This window comes from Nilaparvata lugens, chromosome 12 (genome assembly GCF_014356525.2).
Source record: "Nilaparvata lugens isolate BPH chromosome 12, ASM1435652v1, whole genome shotgun sequence".
Taxonomy (NCBI): Eukaryota; Metazoa; Arthropoda; class Insecta; order Hemiptera; family Delphacidae; genus Nilaparvata; species Nilaparvata lugens.
Genome location: NC_052515.1, coordinates 33,226,195 through 33,243,099, shown reverse-complemented (window position 1 = coordinate 33,243,099; position 16,905 = coordinate 33,226,195). Strand labels below are relative to the sequence as shown.

At 34.6% G+C, this 16,905-nt stretch overlaps 1 protein-coding gene across 1 annotated transcript in view; it reads right to left on the bottom strand.

Annotated features, from left to right (window-relative positions):
* Positions 1-4,710: 4,710 nt before the first annotated feature.
* The window catches only part of LOC111053174, a 60,801-nt gene continuing 48,606 nt past the window's right edge, over positions 4,711-16,905 (bottom strand). Inside the window, exons 14-17 of the mRNA XM_039438563.1 lie at positions 15,835-15,933; positions 10,674-10,752; positions 7,678-7,748; positions 4,711-4,834 (exon numbers count right to left, since the gene is read on the bottom strand). The gene's annotated coding sequence lies outside the window, so the exon portion shown is untranslated. The remainder of the gene's footprint in view (positions 4,835-7,677; positions 7,749-10,673; positions 10,753-15,834; positions 15,934-16,905) is intronic.

The following is a 16,905-nucleotide window of genomic DNA, read 5'->3' as shown; positions in this document are numbered from 1 at the left end:
GCGGCGACAGAGCTGAAGGACATCCAACAATATTGCAGTTTAAGCTGTCGTCCAGCTAAGCAGGAGTTGGAGATCGTCGAATTTTCGCCTTCGGAGTATATCGTCGCGAATATACAGGCCAACACTACAGTCACTTGCGAGGGAGGTTCGTTTCATCATCTTCAACCTATTCCGGGAGCAATGTATGTGGTTTTACCCTGTCATTGCGAGATTTCGGTCGGCGGGAGAATAATGGTGAGAAAGACTTTTCCGTGTGACGCAAATGTTGATAAACAACCTCAGGTTCTCCATTACTTACCTTTACATTGGGTTAAGTTTAATTCGTTAAAAATTGATGTTTTGCAACCGCATTTCAATCCTAATTTTGTTAATTTTAGCGAAATTTTAAAAACTGATATAGATATAAAGGTTCCGGAATTTACAGTTCAAGACGTAATATCGTCAGATATATTTCACAAAGTAGATCTTCCAAATTCTTGGGGAGATGTTGTAAATTCCTCTAGTTTTGTTTTTTATATATTATTTGGCTGGTTAGGGTTTTTAACTTTATGCTGTGCATATTTAGGCATCAAGTTGTATGTGTGTAAATTATCTGCTGTAACGGTAGCACAACCCAAGATACATATAATCGATAGTTAAGAGTTATATAGTTACTTTTTGATGGATTAACTGTTTTATTGTTTTTTTTTTTCTTCTTGACTATATAGTTATGAGTCATAATGTACTTATAAAGTTTTTTTTCCGATTTTTATTGCAGCTTTTGAAGTAGTTCAATGTTGATTCACAAATAAATTATTGTCAATTGAGATTTTCTTTTCATAATAAGTTGAATATTCATGTACGTACTTTTTTCAAGATGAGATTAAATTAAAGTGCAATGTATATTAATGTGTATAATATTGAAAGCTAGTTTCATATATAATCAATGTTATTGTGCAGCATAGTTTCGTTTTGAATTTGATTTGAATGTTTGTAATTTAGTTTGAGTAACCTACCTTTCTATGTAAATGTTTGATTTCAATGTATAGTAGCATTATCAAGTCAATCAGGCACACGTTTGTTTCCGGTGTATATTATTTTGTTTAATCATTATTTATTTTTTTGTTCCCCTCTTGACTACAGACTCAGGGACGAGTCTTTCAGCGGGATGGGTGATGTGTCACCTGGTCATATGGGACATATATATGATTCATATATTTATCTCATATTGATCAGGATTTTAGAGTTTTATTTTACGAAAAGTTTAATGAACGGTGTTTCTGCCTTTGAACAGTTTTGTCATCGACAGAAAGATTGTTTATTTCACTTGTTATCAAAATTATTGTAGTTTCTCTTTTGTTTTTCATAACAAACGTGCTCGGCTTGTGCGACTGATAAAAATATGTATTTGAAATGGCTTCATGTTTGGCATTGACTGAGTTATATATTAATACCCAAAAATTTTTACTAGTCGGTGTGTGAGCTCGTTCGTTAGGACTGAGAGTAAAGTCCGGCTGTTCTGGTGAAGGGGATAGATTTTGTTCTTGTTTTATAATACAGTTTTCCTGTCACAGTTCGGGCAGTTTAAAGAGAATTGTATTATTGAATAAGAAGGGATCTGAACCCACTTCATTAGATCAGTTTTTTTTTCATTTTTCATTTAATAATTAACGTCGCGTTCAACCAGTGGATGCCAAATTGGGGGCCATTATCATAAAGGTAGGTGACTACTGAGTCATTGTTTTAATTTTTCCATAACCACAACAAATTTAATCTTCACTAGCAGCCAAGCGAGTAGCCCTTGAAAAATTCATATATTTATTGTTATTTCATAATTTATAATTATAATTCTAATTTTGTACTAATAATTTATTGTTTTGTTTTAATTATCAAAACCAGTACGATCATTTCTTGTTTTCATTTTCCCACCCTTACATACTCGGTGAAGGCAGATCTTGTTTACATATTTGGTGGAGGTTTATCCTGCCGTCCAGATCTTGTTTACAAAGCCCCCTCCCCCCTGCATAATTCAACATTAAGCCGGACCCCCTACATGTATAGGCATAGACTACTACATATACGTATACATACGTATATATACCTACATATTTTACACTCAATATTTATTTAGTTGTATTTTGCACATTCTATTCATAACCCAATGTTGCAATAGTTTCAATCATAATGAAACAACAAATTCTATACAAACAGTAAATTATAATTTATTCAGGTACTACAGCTACATAGTTGTTATTTTTGTCTCTCATAGAAATTAACAATACAAAGAGCATCAGTGAGAAGGATGAGCTTGTTTTTTTTCGCACAGAGTTTGTTGAAACGAGGTGTCAGTTCCAATAACGATACTCTAAGTTCCTGGGTCACATCCAGACTTGATCTATATTCACTTTTCATGGAAGCTAGAGCAGAAAACCCAGTTTCACATGGATGAATTGTAGCAAATGAAGTCAATATCTTCAATGCCTTTTTACTCCAAATTGAGTGTTCCTTTTGCACACCAATCCAGAAGGATGTGAGAGAATATTCTTCAAACTTAATTTTAAACATAAAGTCACCTTGGAGAACGATGAGGTTTTCTTTTTTTATCATGTTGAGGGAGCACTTATTGAGAATTTGAATTTGACAATACGGTTGATATAAATATTTTATGAGTAAAACTTACTCACATGTAATTTTAAAAAAAGAAAGATTGCTTATGGTAATTATTTCAGAAGTAAATTTAAAACATTTTCCAACCAAGCTTTGTGCCCCCCTTGAGGGTCGCGCCCCACACTTTGAGAATCACTGGCTTGAACTATGGATTCTCCAACAATCAATCACTCGTATCGCCCACTTCTAGAATTGGAATATGTCGATCACTTGACTCGAATTCCCCCAAAATATAATACCATAGGTTAGAAGAGAATGGAACAATGCAACGATGATTAATTCAATTGGTTTTTATGTTCCAGTAGGTCCTCATCTCAAATGCTTGAAGTCTAGTATATTATAGCGACAGGAGAAAAAGAGTCTCCTTTGAATGCCAATATTGCCGTAAAAATCAGACTCTAGAATTATTCATCATAGCTGTCAAGTCGATTATAAATTGCATGCAATGACGCATGCTATCAATATCTCAATGCAACTTAGTGAAAAATCAGCTGTTGTGTAGACTATCAATTGCAAGCAATGAGGCATGCAATTGATAACTCGAAGTAGTATATTATTTTCTCCCGACTTTTTTCTGCTTTCAACTCGGTGAGCTTTTGATGATAGTAGCACAGTTGTTTGCAAAAATTATGCTGCTCAATTGATGATTGATTTATTATTTTTGAGCTCTACTAACTCTTTCTTTTTTCAATTGTTTCTTCTTTCTTTGTATAAACATATTTTTCATACCCCTTCACCAACTTTCCTGAATCTAACACAAATATCGTTCTCTTCTAACCTTATTAGTTATATACTGAATCGTTGTGGATATTTATTGAAGTGCGATATTATTTTCTTTTGTTTTCCTTTTTAATTATAAAGTTATCTATAACTTGACACCGACACATCAGGACAGGACATAATCCACTCTGATGGAGAGTATTGGAGGAGGCTGTGGGTTTCAACTGCGCGAGGTCTAGTGTTCACAGAACTACTAGTATCTTGGGGGAATTCGAGTCAAGTGATCGACATATTCCGAATCCAGAAGTGGGCGATACGAGTGATTGTTGGACAATCCGTACGTTTAAGCTACAGACCGTACTTCAAAAATATGAAAATTCTCCCTCTTCCGAGTTTGTATATCCTGGAAGCTGTATGTTTCATAGATAAGAACAAGAATAAATTCAGAACTGGCGCACATTTCCACAATTATGGAGCAAGACATAGGGAAAGAGTTGCGAGATGATACACACAGGACCACTATGTATGAGAGAGTAGTAAAGAATGCTGGGATTCAATTCAATTTAATTCAATTTATTACTTGTCATGGCTAAATAATGGTAAGCATAGACAATAGTCACGTACATTAAAATTTTAACATTCATTTACAAAGTAAGACTAGATACATTTTCAAAGTTGTGAAAATATAATATTTGAAAACTTATAAATAATATGTCAGTTACAACTCATACTTATAAAAGTATGGAACAATAAAATCTGGAAACATGAACATTTCACTCGAAAGAACACGATAGATTCTTAATACATTTTTTCAGTCATTCTCTAATCAGTTGATTAGGGATTGCCAACTATAGGGACACTGGGCTATCAACCAGATTTTCAGTCTTGTCCTAAAAACTGTCAGTGTTTGAGCCTCTTTCAAGTGGTTCGGCAGTGAATTAAATACTTTCTTACCCATATGCTGTGAGCTAGACTTGTAAAAGGTCGTTCTGTGTGGCTCAATTCTCTACGCACTTCTGGATCTTGTGTTATGACTATGGATATTTGACCCTGTTGTCCAATTTGTCTTGTATTTGAAGGCAAAGATAGATACGTAATATGATTCGACTATACAATAAATTACCAGCTACCATAAGAGAAAACACAGGACGTAAATTTAGAGTATTGATGAAGGAGCAACTCTTAAGCATTTGTGCATACTTAAAATTGATGAATTTGAAGCACATTACGAGATGAGTTAAGTTTCTCAGAGCTCAGTATTATTATGTATACAGTTGAGTAACTAACCTGTGGCACTTGTGGGCGGCGTAACTTTGAGCATGCGCCGTTGCGTGGAGGTGGTGTGGGCTGCGGCCGCACTGATGAGGCCACGTGACGCAACCGCATGCGACTGCGGCTGCTTGGCTGCGGCACTCACCAGGGTGCGCTGGCGCTGGAATGTGCCCACCACCTGGATAGGTTGGCCACCCTGCAAACAAACACAAAACAATCAATTTAACTCAATAATCATTAATTGACATCAATGTCATCAGTAAAATCATTAATTGATGTCAGTGAAAGTGAACAATAGTATCAATGAAGTCGTCAACATTGTTAGTAAAAGTTTTCAATGAAAGTCATCAATGTTATCAATAAAACCATAGAGAAAAATAGTTATAATAGTAGAATCTTTATTCTGTATATGTATGAAGTATTTGTTTTATTCAATATTGTTATCTTTAAAATTGGCAAATAAATGATTTTGATTTGATTTGTATAAGAAGTTAATAAAAACTTGTAGTACCCTTCATTAAAAACTTAAAAATATTTCAACTAGTTTCGACCATAGGTCATTTTCAAGATAAAATGCATTTGACATATGGTCAAAACTAGTTGAAATATTTCAAAAGTTTTTAATAAAGGGTACTACAAGTTTTTAGATTGTTTTTATTAATTTGAACAAAAAATAGCCCATATAAGTGAAGTGGTGATTTTAGTATGAGAAGATATCCCATGGTATAGGTCGTTTTTTCAAAAAAAAATTATGTACACACTCTTTAGATCAGAATTAGAATAAAATCTGTTGCAGTAGTCAATTACAACAAAAAAGTTTGAATGCAAACAGAATTAAAGTTAATAAAAAACGATATAAAAACTTGTAGTACCCTTTATTATTAAAAACTTTAAAATATTTCAACGACTAGTTTCGACCAAAACTAGTTGTGTTCCATCAAGTTAAAATTAAATGACCTCAGTTATGGTTGAAACTAGTCGTTTTAATATTTTTAAGTTTTTAATAGTAAACGGTACTACAAGTTTTTATATTGTTTTTGTTAATTTGTACAAAAGTAGCCCATATAAGTGAAGTGTATTTTATGAAACAGAATTCATTATGCTGATCATTACACATAGTCAGGGTTTATGGTCTTGTTAGTAAATTTATTGAGAAAATAATCAGAATTAATTGCCCGATGTATAATCAGTACAGAAAATATATTAAATTCATTCTTATGAAAAAGCCATTTCACCTTCAATGTTGAAACATGCTTTCTCAATAATGACTTCAAGATCCATCAACTAGATTCTTAATGCTTCAATATGCATTCTTAATGCTTCAATATGCTTTCTTAATGCTTTCAAAGCTATTGATTCCAGCCATGACTGTATGCGACACATGCTATTAGAAAAGAGCTATCATGGTACAGTCCGGGTCCTGTAGCTTGGCCTATCAGCGGAGAGCAACTAGACTATAATACTACCCGTTCAAAAACATCGAACATCTATAGGGAGCTTCCTCCATCTAGGTATTCTAGAGCGTATGTTTTTTAAAAGTAGGAATATCACCCCGCGAACCATACCTAGCAGTTTCAAAGTCAGGGAGGCAAAGCTACGGGACGAGTACTATATAAATCGGGATATTCACATTTTCGTATTATGTTTTTCAATACCCTAAATTAATTGTTTTCAGGATAAACTTTTACAAGAGAACAATTGATGGATTTGTTTTTGATATGCATGTATTTTACATTTTCTTGTGTTAAGCTTATTCAATTTACAATACAAGACACAGGATACATTTACATAGACAACATATCTAAAAACAAAATTGCGAATATTTTCCCCACATAGACGGATCTGTGTGTGGGGAAGTAACAGTACAAGTAGCCTATAATGAAATAATAATGGGTATAATATAAATCTATTTATATATGAATCATAATAATAATACCTAAGAAAATTCCTATCAGTAGCTAAGCAAGGTCAAAGAAGAAATATATTTAAAAGAAAAAACTATAACTTTCCAACAAGAAAATTCCTAAAACTTAATTTAGAATCATCTGTATGCAAGATAATATTGTGATAAACACTTCAATTTTGGATTAAGATATCAACATTTTTTCAAAGTTTCACTTTTTTACATTTGTTGATGAGTGTAGTCATAGCCACCTCTAATACAAGGCCCCGGCCTACAATATTGCAACGTCGCAGCGTAGGCCTAGAATCTAATACATGATTGGTGAAAAAAATCAGCTGGTATTTTTTTAAATATTTTTTACCAATAATGTATAAGATTCTAGGCCTACACTGCGACGTTGCAATATCGTAGGCCGGGGCCTTGTATTAGAGGTGGCTATGGTGTAGTGCGCGGTTTCACCAAGCTTTGTCAATAAATTTGAGCATGGTCAATAATCAGTTACGGTTTTCAGTGAGTGCACTGCAACAATGATTTCTATGACGTTAGTTACCATCGATAATTTCAGTGCACACTTGTAAATCTTACCCGGTTTGACCATATTCAAATGAGGTCACCGGACGTCTTACATATGTTTTCCTCCCACTTTATTTCTACAATAATTCCCCTCCTCCACGCTCCTTCTCCTCGATTTCCATCCAATTTTCTTTTTGATTCCTCCCCTAGTTTCTCTTAATCTCAAGTCCTTTAAAATATAATTTCTGTTAAATGTCTCTTTCTCAATCCCTGGCATAGTATATATACAGTATGGAAACTCGGCTAGTACCCTGGCGCAAAAATCCGCCATCTTGTTAGGAAGCGCCGCATTGTAATAGTATTGATGGAAGGTTCGGATCACTTTATTGATCCGGATCAATTGATCTCGTTAACTGCCGCGAGCCAATCAGAAGACCAGGATTGGAACTTCCTAAGGTCACGTGACGTGTCTAGTATTTGCGCCATGTAAAAAGCATTGGTTTGATAGGCGTTTGATTGACAGTTTCCATTCTGTAACTATTCTGTGTCCCTGGTTACCTGAAAACACAACGATTCAAACAAGAGAAACACTCGATAAAATGTGAAAATGCTGTAATATTTACCAGTATACAGGCAGTGCCGGCAGCAGTTGTCCTAAGGTTAGCACCTTTCGAGGCTGGAGCCAAAATTTGAGCTGCACACACAAACACAAACGAACACACACTCAAGCAAATCAGTCGCTCAAAACCAACAAATCAGAGAAAACAAGGCATCAAAATACTGTGCAGTTTCGCACCATTTTGCAATGTGCAAAGCTTAAAACCACCCCACTCCACTATCACCCAGGCAGGTGTCAAGCAAGGTCTATAAAAAACAGGTCAAGACACCCGTGTTCCTTATGAAGCGGCCATTTTGTGGGGTTTTTATGGCGGTACATTTAAAAATCCAATCTGATTCAATTTGCTCGTAACAAAATAATGCATTATGCATTTTAAAAACAATATTATGTACAGATAATATGTAAATTCAGGTTTTTGTTTTTTAATAATGAAATTTCAATAACAAATGGTTCAATTATTAATGTATTTATTATTAAAAATTGTTCTTAGTGCCGGTTGCATAGAAGCCGGTTAAATTTTAACCGTGATTAATTCCACGAGAACCAATCAGAGAAGCCGTCTTTTCAAAAACGCAAATAATTTATTCATTTATTATTGAAAATTGTTCTTATTTTTGTAACATGTTATGATTCATAAGGCGTTGGGACAAGAGGCTATCCTCAGAAACAGTTCAAAGTTCCCAATCAATTAAATCTAAAGCTCCGTTTACACCAAAGTTATTAACAAAATGTTTATTTTTCCGTACATATAGATGCTATTAGATTGAACGGAACTTGATGAACACATATGTTCATCATGTGTATGATAAGTTATGTTCAATCTAATAGAATCTATAAGGACGGAGAAATAATCATTTTGTTTATAACTTTGGTGTAAACGCAGCTTAAAAATCACCAATTCAGTTCCTAGTTGGAATCTAAATACTATTATTCTATCGTGTCATGACCTGTATTTATAAACCTTGGTGTCAAGAATTCAGGATGACGTAACGACCAAATTGATGGTAAAATAATATATTGCAATTACCAGAATATTTTTTACAATAAATAATAATGGATACTACCCTTTTACTATCTATATGCGCGCAAAATTCACTTTCAACTGTGTTCAAAAAAGACCAAGTACTCGATCAAAGAGCTTTATCAAGTTCTCAAAGTCCTTAACACTTGTTTTCATGTGTCACAATGTCACGTTTGACAAGTATTAACACTTCTTACAAAAACGAACATTACTATCTTACAGTATTAAGCTAGATTCCCACAAATCAGTGACAGTGAAAATAACCGGCACAGTGAAAATATAATTTACATGAGTTCTAATTGGACTGTTCACACTCAGCACGGCCCAGCTTGTATGAATAGTCCCATTTAAACTTATGGGAATAATATTATCTCCGATCACTTTTACTGACACTGATATGTGTGAATCCAGCTCTACTTTGGTAGAACCGTACTATCATGCGGTTTTCAATATTATTTCATTTCAATATTTTAATTTGCAGTTTATAATCATTTAAATTATTTCAAAGAAGGGAATCACATAAAGCATCAAAATTGCAATGCAGTAATGAACTGTGGTAAGACTAGCTTATCTAATAAGTATTCTTATAGCTTATGCTCACTTGCTAAGAAAATGCCAAAAACTTTCATTTTAATGCAATGCCAAAGAAATCAAGCTGCATTTCCTCTGATAGATGAATTCCAAAAGCAGTCATTTCAATAAATATTGGCTAAGGCCCGGTTGCACAACAACCGGTTAAATTTTAAACGTGATTAATTTCACGAGAACCAACCAGAGAAGGCGGTTTTGAAAAGACGGCTTCTCTGATCGGTTCTCGTGAATTAATCACGATTAAAATTTAACCGGCTGTTGTGCAACACACACTAATTGTGCAAGCTTCAATTTTTCTATAGATTTCCTAGTTTATCTCAAGAGAAGGTAGAACAGCAGTAGTTCATCATTGAAATTATTTATACTACAGCCTTTCTTCTGTTTTTCATTTCTTGTTGGAGGTATTCACAAATAATTGATAGGCTTTTTCTAATTCTTTCGTGATCTTAGAATATGAACTTTTCACAATAAATGATAATGTCGTTTATTCGGGCAACTCAAGACTTTAAGGGCCGGTTTCCGAGCTTGGGATTTAGCTAAGTTCTAGACTTTAAACAGCTGGAGTCAGAAAATTAGCTTTCCAAAACGGGGCGTAGTCGCAGTTTTTATAACAGTAGTTGCAGATTTTATTTTCTCATTTCTATAATTGGAAACGTTTTTCCTTGACGGAATTAAACATTCCTAAATCCTTCAAAATAGCTGAAACTTTACACTATTTTCTTATTATTTTATGTTGTGTTCAATTTTCTAGTTTTTCGAAATCTAATTCAAACGTGACTGTGAAAAAAAATTAGCCTTCCAATACTTCTAATTTTCAATTCTTCCGAAACAATTCCCCAAACCTATCAACACACTGTGTAAACCGAAATGTAAACCCCGTAATGTACACTCTGAAATCACCAAACCCCATATATACACAAACATGCTTTCAAATAACTTACTCTGTTCCCAGCTCTAATTTTATCAGTTCTTGGTGGTTTTCAAAAAAACACAAGGAGATCTTGGAAGCTGGCAAGAAAAAAGATGCGCTTCAAATACTGTGCTCTCTGTCTCTTTTTTTTTACAAAAGTTGAGGTGATATAAAAAAAACCAAGCAAATCTTCGAAGGTGCTTTCTGTATCTTTTTTTACAAATTTGAGGTGAATTTACAAAACCAAGCAAATCTTCGAAGGTAACAAGAAAACGTAAGGAGGATTTTATAAATTTGTGGTGATAAAAAACCAAGCAAATCTTTGAAGGTGGCAAGAGAATACGCTTAAAATACTCTGCTTTCAGTCTCTTATTTTACAAAGTCGTGGTGATAATTCGAAAAACAAGCAAATTCAGTGTAAAGCAGGTGGGCGGCAAAAGTGAGGCTGAGTTTTGAGTTGAATGTTAGTTGAACTCACCAGGAGTTGAGTTAGGAAAGACAACTGTGGCAGTTGGATCTGTATTGCTGACTGCTACTGTTGCAATACCAGCGTTTGCCTAGAAAAAGTAAAATATAATTAATAGAATTAACAACAAAATAGATTAGATCTATACAAAAATGAAGAAGTTGCACCATTGAAATTGTTACACATTTTCCGTCTGTTTTTATATCGTAATAGATGTCAATTTACAAATAATCCTATACTACTAAACGAACAATTTCTGTTTATATGTTTAGATGTTTGTATTTCACTGGATCTCGAAAACGGCTCTAACGATTCTCACGAAATTCAGAACATAGTAGGTTTATAATATAAAAAATTCGATTGCACTAGGTCTCATCCCTGGGAAAACTCGCTGAAGGACATTCAAAGGATAATTATTATTCATCCTTGGAAAAACAGCTGATAATAATTATTTCGTCGTCTGTTGATGATGGAAGTGAGTGAGCGAGTTCATGTGTGTGGGACTGTGTCAAAATTATGACTCAGCTGTTGAACTTTTGTAATCATTCAATTAGGAACTTAGTGCCGGTTGCAAAAAAGCCGGGTTATTTTCAATCCTGATTGATTCCAATAGATCCATTTTTTTGTAATGATCTTCTCTGATTTGGTTCACGTGAAATTAATCAGGATTAAAATTTAACCGGCTTTTGTGCAACCGGGCCTTTGTGAGGGAAATATTTGCATTCCTTTTGGAAATTAATCTCAATTTACTGTGATTAGATAAAATTTAATGAATGTAGGTAATAAATTGTCTATGCTTTTGTACTCCAGAGCGAAGCTCGGTCCCCGATATTTTCTTAGTAAGTTCTAGAAAGAAAATTTACAAAATAAGTCAGTACATTGCTTATAAAAGACTTGTAATTCCAAGTTTCTGTTGTCAATTGAGTACAATATTTCTATTTGATTCGGCTTCTAACCAATCTGAATTTCAATTTTCTGGTATGCATTTTTCTCGAACTAAAAATGTGTTTCAAATTGATGAAGTGAAAACAAAACATCATTTTTGGAACATAGGGCTCCGGTTACACAAAAGCCTGTTAAAATCTAATCATGTTTGAAAGCCACGGGAACCAAACGGAGAAGACTGTTTTGAAAAGAAGGCTTCTCTGATTGGTTCTCGTAGCATTTAATCATGATTAAGAGTTAACTGGCTTTCGTTCAACCGAGTCTACTTCTATTAAATTTCGAGAAAGGATGGGTACGATAAACAGTCGGTCCCGGCTAGTTGTAAGACAGCTGTAAGACCCATTGACGGCTTAAATATTATATATTCAGGTGAGGTGGGACCTTCCCGCAAGGGACTCCCCACCAACAAAAGTTATTAGAATTTACATTACTTTTCGAGAAAGAAAAACCTTTATATTTGTTTTTCTCAACAATTCTTGGTATGTATCACTCAATGATGAATGAATAGGTACATCATAAATATCCCGAGCAAACAAACTCTAATAAAACAGTGATCTAATATGTGTTCTATGAATAATACTATAAAAGGAATTGTGATTTGAGGAATCGTTGAATAAAAAATCTGGTGTGGTACACTCACACAACTTTCCTTGCTCATTGAACTGTGAGTTCCGTTCTTAAACGAGAATAATTTAGGGGAATAACATAATGACGATTGGCGGCAACATATTTGAAACTACGATCAGACTTCTGTATATGTGTATATATAATTGTTTTCAGAGTACTTTTACCTTTGTGAAAATTGTAAAATTCGATTATTTTTTTAAAAGTCGTCAAAACAGCTGTTCTACAGATGAACTATCTCGACTATGTGTTCTTTTTATGAACTGCTCTACCTACCTACCTCAAGCACGAGAAGGAGGTTACAAAGTCTATTTCTCAAGGATGGGGTGGACCCCCCATTAATTTCCCAGAAAGGAGACTCATGCCAGTTGATAGAGCTGATATAAATATACAGGGTATGAATTTGAAAAAAATCGGTCGTCATTTTTAAGAAACTGGTGAAAAACATGTTTTTTTAGTAATTATCCGCCATTTTTTTCCGACATTTTGAATTGAATTTTATTGAATTTCTTATTGTCGGATCCTCATGGTATAAGGACTTTAAGTTTAAAATTTCAAGTCAATCGGTTGATTAGGAATGGAGTTATCGTGTTCACAGACATACACACATACACACACACACAGACCAACACCCAAAAATCATTTTTTTGTCATGAATGTTACGGAGCTCCTGCCATTTTCCTAGAATTAAGACTCATGTCAGTTGATAGGGCTCATAGATAGCTATCTAGGGTATAAATTTGAAGAAAATCGTTAAAGCCGTTTTCGGGAAAACCGTGAAAAACATGGTTTTTTAGTAATTATCCGCCATTTTTCCGCCATTTTGAATTGAATTTTATTGAATTTCTTGTTGTCGGATCCTCATGGTATAAGGACCTTAAGTTTAAAATTTCAAGTCAATTTCGGTTGATTAGGAATGGAGTTATCGTGTTCACAGACATACACACACACAGACCAACACCCAAAAATATTTTTTTCCTACAGTTACGTTGAAAAGTGGCCATTGCTGCACTGATTACAGAACGCAAAGAATCACTTTTCCGCTCTAGTGCGGGAAAAATTTTTCTGCACTCCAGATTTGCAACATGGCAACGCAAAATACTTAGTAGGTTATATGGAGCAACAGTGCAGCAAAATCAAAATGAAGTTGGTAACAGTGACTGCTGTGGCTGCTATAGTGAGCAGAGGTGCAACCAAGCACAACGCGCTAATTATTACATTATATATTATAACCAAGGACAACGAGGACTTTAGGATTTTAGGATTAAGGTTTTTATCAATAATAAAATTACACAGAAAAACATTTTATGCATTTCAGGCAATTTTACCCATAATTACCCACTTTTCATATTCAATGGTAACTGTAGGAAAAACTTAATGTGAAATACGTGCGCAAAGTTCCTCTGCTGCACTCAAGAAACCATTCCGCCCTCGCCTACGGCTCGGGCGTAAACGTTTCTTTCGGTGCAGCAAACTGTCACTTTGCGCACTAGTTGCACAAATAACTATTTTGGGACTCAGGGGACCTTGAAACGTATAGGAAACTTGAAATTAGGGTACCTTAATTTTTTTGGAAAGCAATTCTTTCCTTACCTATGGTAATAGGGCAAGGAAAGTAAGAATATATGCACAATGAATACATATTCCAAAATACATGAGACGAAATATATAACTGACATTGGTTAAAAGTACAAGGTGCGCCAGAGAAACTTACTTATTTGAAAAAAAATCCCGTACTCATTTCAGAAGTTTGGAAGTGTCGCTAAACCCACAAATTGACTTCAACGAACCATCAGAACTCCAGAAAATATCGAAATAGTGAGGCAGTCAGTTGTGTGTTCTCCCAGGCGTTCGGCTCGCAAACACGCAGCTGCTATGGCAATTTCTGACTCCACTGTTCGACGAATTTTCCATGAAGACCTTCAACTTCATCCCTATAGAATGCCTGAACGCGATTTTGTTGCCGGTCAAAAATGCATGTGATATGCTGATTGACAACCTGCCTGAAGACGCGGTCATTTTTTTTAGTGACAAGGCTCATTTCCACATGCGATTTTTTATGGGGTTATTTGAAATCTCTGGTTTATGTCGATCGACCACGGACCATAGCACACCTCAAGAACAGCATTCGCGACGCCATTGCCAACATACAGATTAAATGTACTGCAACGAAATTTCAAAAATCGATTTCATCAGTGTATGCGCAATGGGGGTCGCCATTGGTCTTATCTCATTTTCAAGACCTCATGGAAAAAAATGAGATATGAAAAAGAGGTGATGGTTTCTTGATCCATTCCGAGCTGCTTTGTATTAACACACTTTTTTTCATGTATTTGAACACGACATGCAGTCAATTATTAAGTAAATAGTTAAAAACTTTTACTTACTGACTGAAGTACTTTCAATCGTCTAGCGATCATTTCAACAGTCAACTGTTTTTAATTATTTACTTAATAATTGACTGCATGTCGTGTTCAAATACATAAAAAAGTGTATAAAAAGAGATTAAAACAATATCTGAAGTACTTTTGTTTTTATTGACCTTTCAAATAAGTAAGTTTCTCTGGCGCACTTTGTATAATCTGGTAAGTTAAGTCATAGAGAAAATATAGCATAAGAAGATATCCCATGGTATAGGTCGTTTATGTTAACTGAAGCCGATTATTGTCGATACTGTCTATAATATTACTGTTTTGGCCAGATGAGAGTGTAAGAACGGCACAGTATGAGAGACTACCAGCGTCACATAGCTTCACAAAAAAGAACTTCTAGGGCTATCGCCGATTAACTCAAGCCGATTAATGTCGACTACCGTACGGTATATTATTACTGTTTTGCCCGAATGAGAGTTCAAGAATGGCACAGTATCAAGGTCTATAAATACAGGTCATGACACTCGTGTTCCTTATGGAGCGGCCATTATGTGGAATCTTTATGGCGGTACATTTGAAATATTTCAATCTGTTCATAACAAAATCATGCATTATGCTTTTTAAAAACAATATTCTGGTTTAGATAATATGTAAATTCAGGTTTTCGATTTTTAATAATGCAATTTCAATAATAATTGGTTCAATAATTGATTTTTTATTATAAAAATTTGTTTTTATTCTAGTAACTTGTTATGATTCATAAGGCATTGAGACAAAAGGCTAACCTCAAAAACAGTTTAAAGTTCCCAATCTATTAAATTTAAAAATCAACAATTCAGTTCCTAGTTGGAATCTAAATATTATTATTCTGTCGGAAGAATTTATTTTACAATAATTCAAAGCCAAGCAATATTCCTTAAACAATATAACAAAATAACACATCATGTTGTTCAATCTATAATGATAACAACTGATAAATTTGAAAATTGGTGAACTAGAACCCCATAAAATGGCGATTTTGAATGCATCACGGGATTGTGTCATGACCTGTATTTATAGATCTTGCACAGTATGAGTGACTACCAGCATCACATAGCTTCACGAAAAAGAACCACTAGGACTATCGGCTTGAGTTGACAGTGAAATTTGGAACACAAACGCCCTGTACAATGGGATATCTTCTTATGCTAGCTTTTCTGTATGGTTGAGTTGAGTATTGAAGTGATAGTTACCATATTGGCGGTGAGCGTTGTAGCAGAAACAGGTAACGACGTGACAACGTTTGGCGAAGCGGATACATTGAGCGGGATTGCTAGGCCAGGAATCGGCATCTGAACAAACATAACAACACAAATTATTGTAAAATATTATTAATATAATAATAATAATAATAATAATATTAGAAAATAAATATAATATTAAATATTATTACTGTAAAACAATATTCTAATCACATAAACATCATCACAATTATTAACAGATGCCCTAGCTGCTACCAGCTAGCCTTTTAGCTGCTGCTTATTACCATCTGCTACTTTCTTAAGCATGTGGACACGTACTTGAATTTGTAACAAGTTTGAGTGATGTAACAATGTTTTCGGTAACCTGCCTTCAGTAACTATAACAATAGAGAAACAGTAGCGTTAGTAAATATCCCATGGTATAGGGCGTTTATGTCGCAACTTTTACTGTTATCTCAAGCCGATAGTCCACGTAGTTCTTTCCCGTGAAGCTTTATGACGCTGGTAGTCTCTCATATTGTGCCGTTCATACACTCTTATCTGCTCAAAATAGTAAAAATCGAAAATAATGGACAGTAATCGGCTTGAGATAACAGTAAAAGTTGCGACATAAACGCCCCATTCCATGTGTTATCTACTAACGCTATTGTTTCTTTATGCTATAACGTCTACTAGTAATCTATAAACAAACAGCATTCAATTCAATTATTTATTCATTAGCTGACCATAAAATATTTTTGTAAATGTTTACAAAACACATACAGTAGAATCTTTATTGTACAGTTATATCATAGAGATTTGTAAAGAAGATTGAGATTTTCAGCTATATATGACTACTTCAACTTCAGAGCGATGGCATCAATTATTCATCTTTGATACTGTAGGCTACCACATTACAAACAGAACTGATTACTGTGATGCCGTATCCACACTATCTCTCAATGCCTACAAATGACGACGAGCGCCAGAGTGTGGACGGCTGCTTGGCCAACGCTCGCCTTCATTGGCCTTTGCTTGCCATCACTCCGATATTTGTCGAGCGAAGGCCAGCCAAGCGAAGGC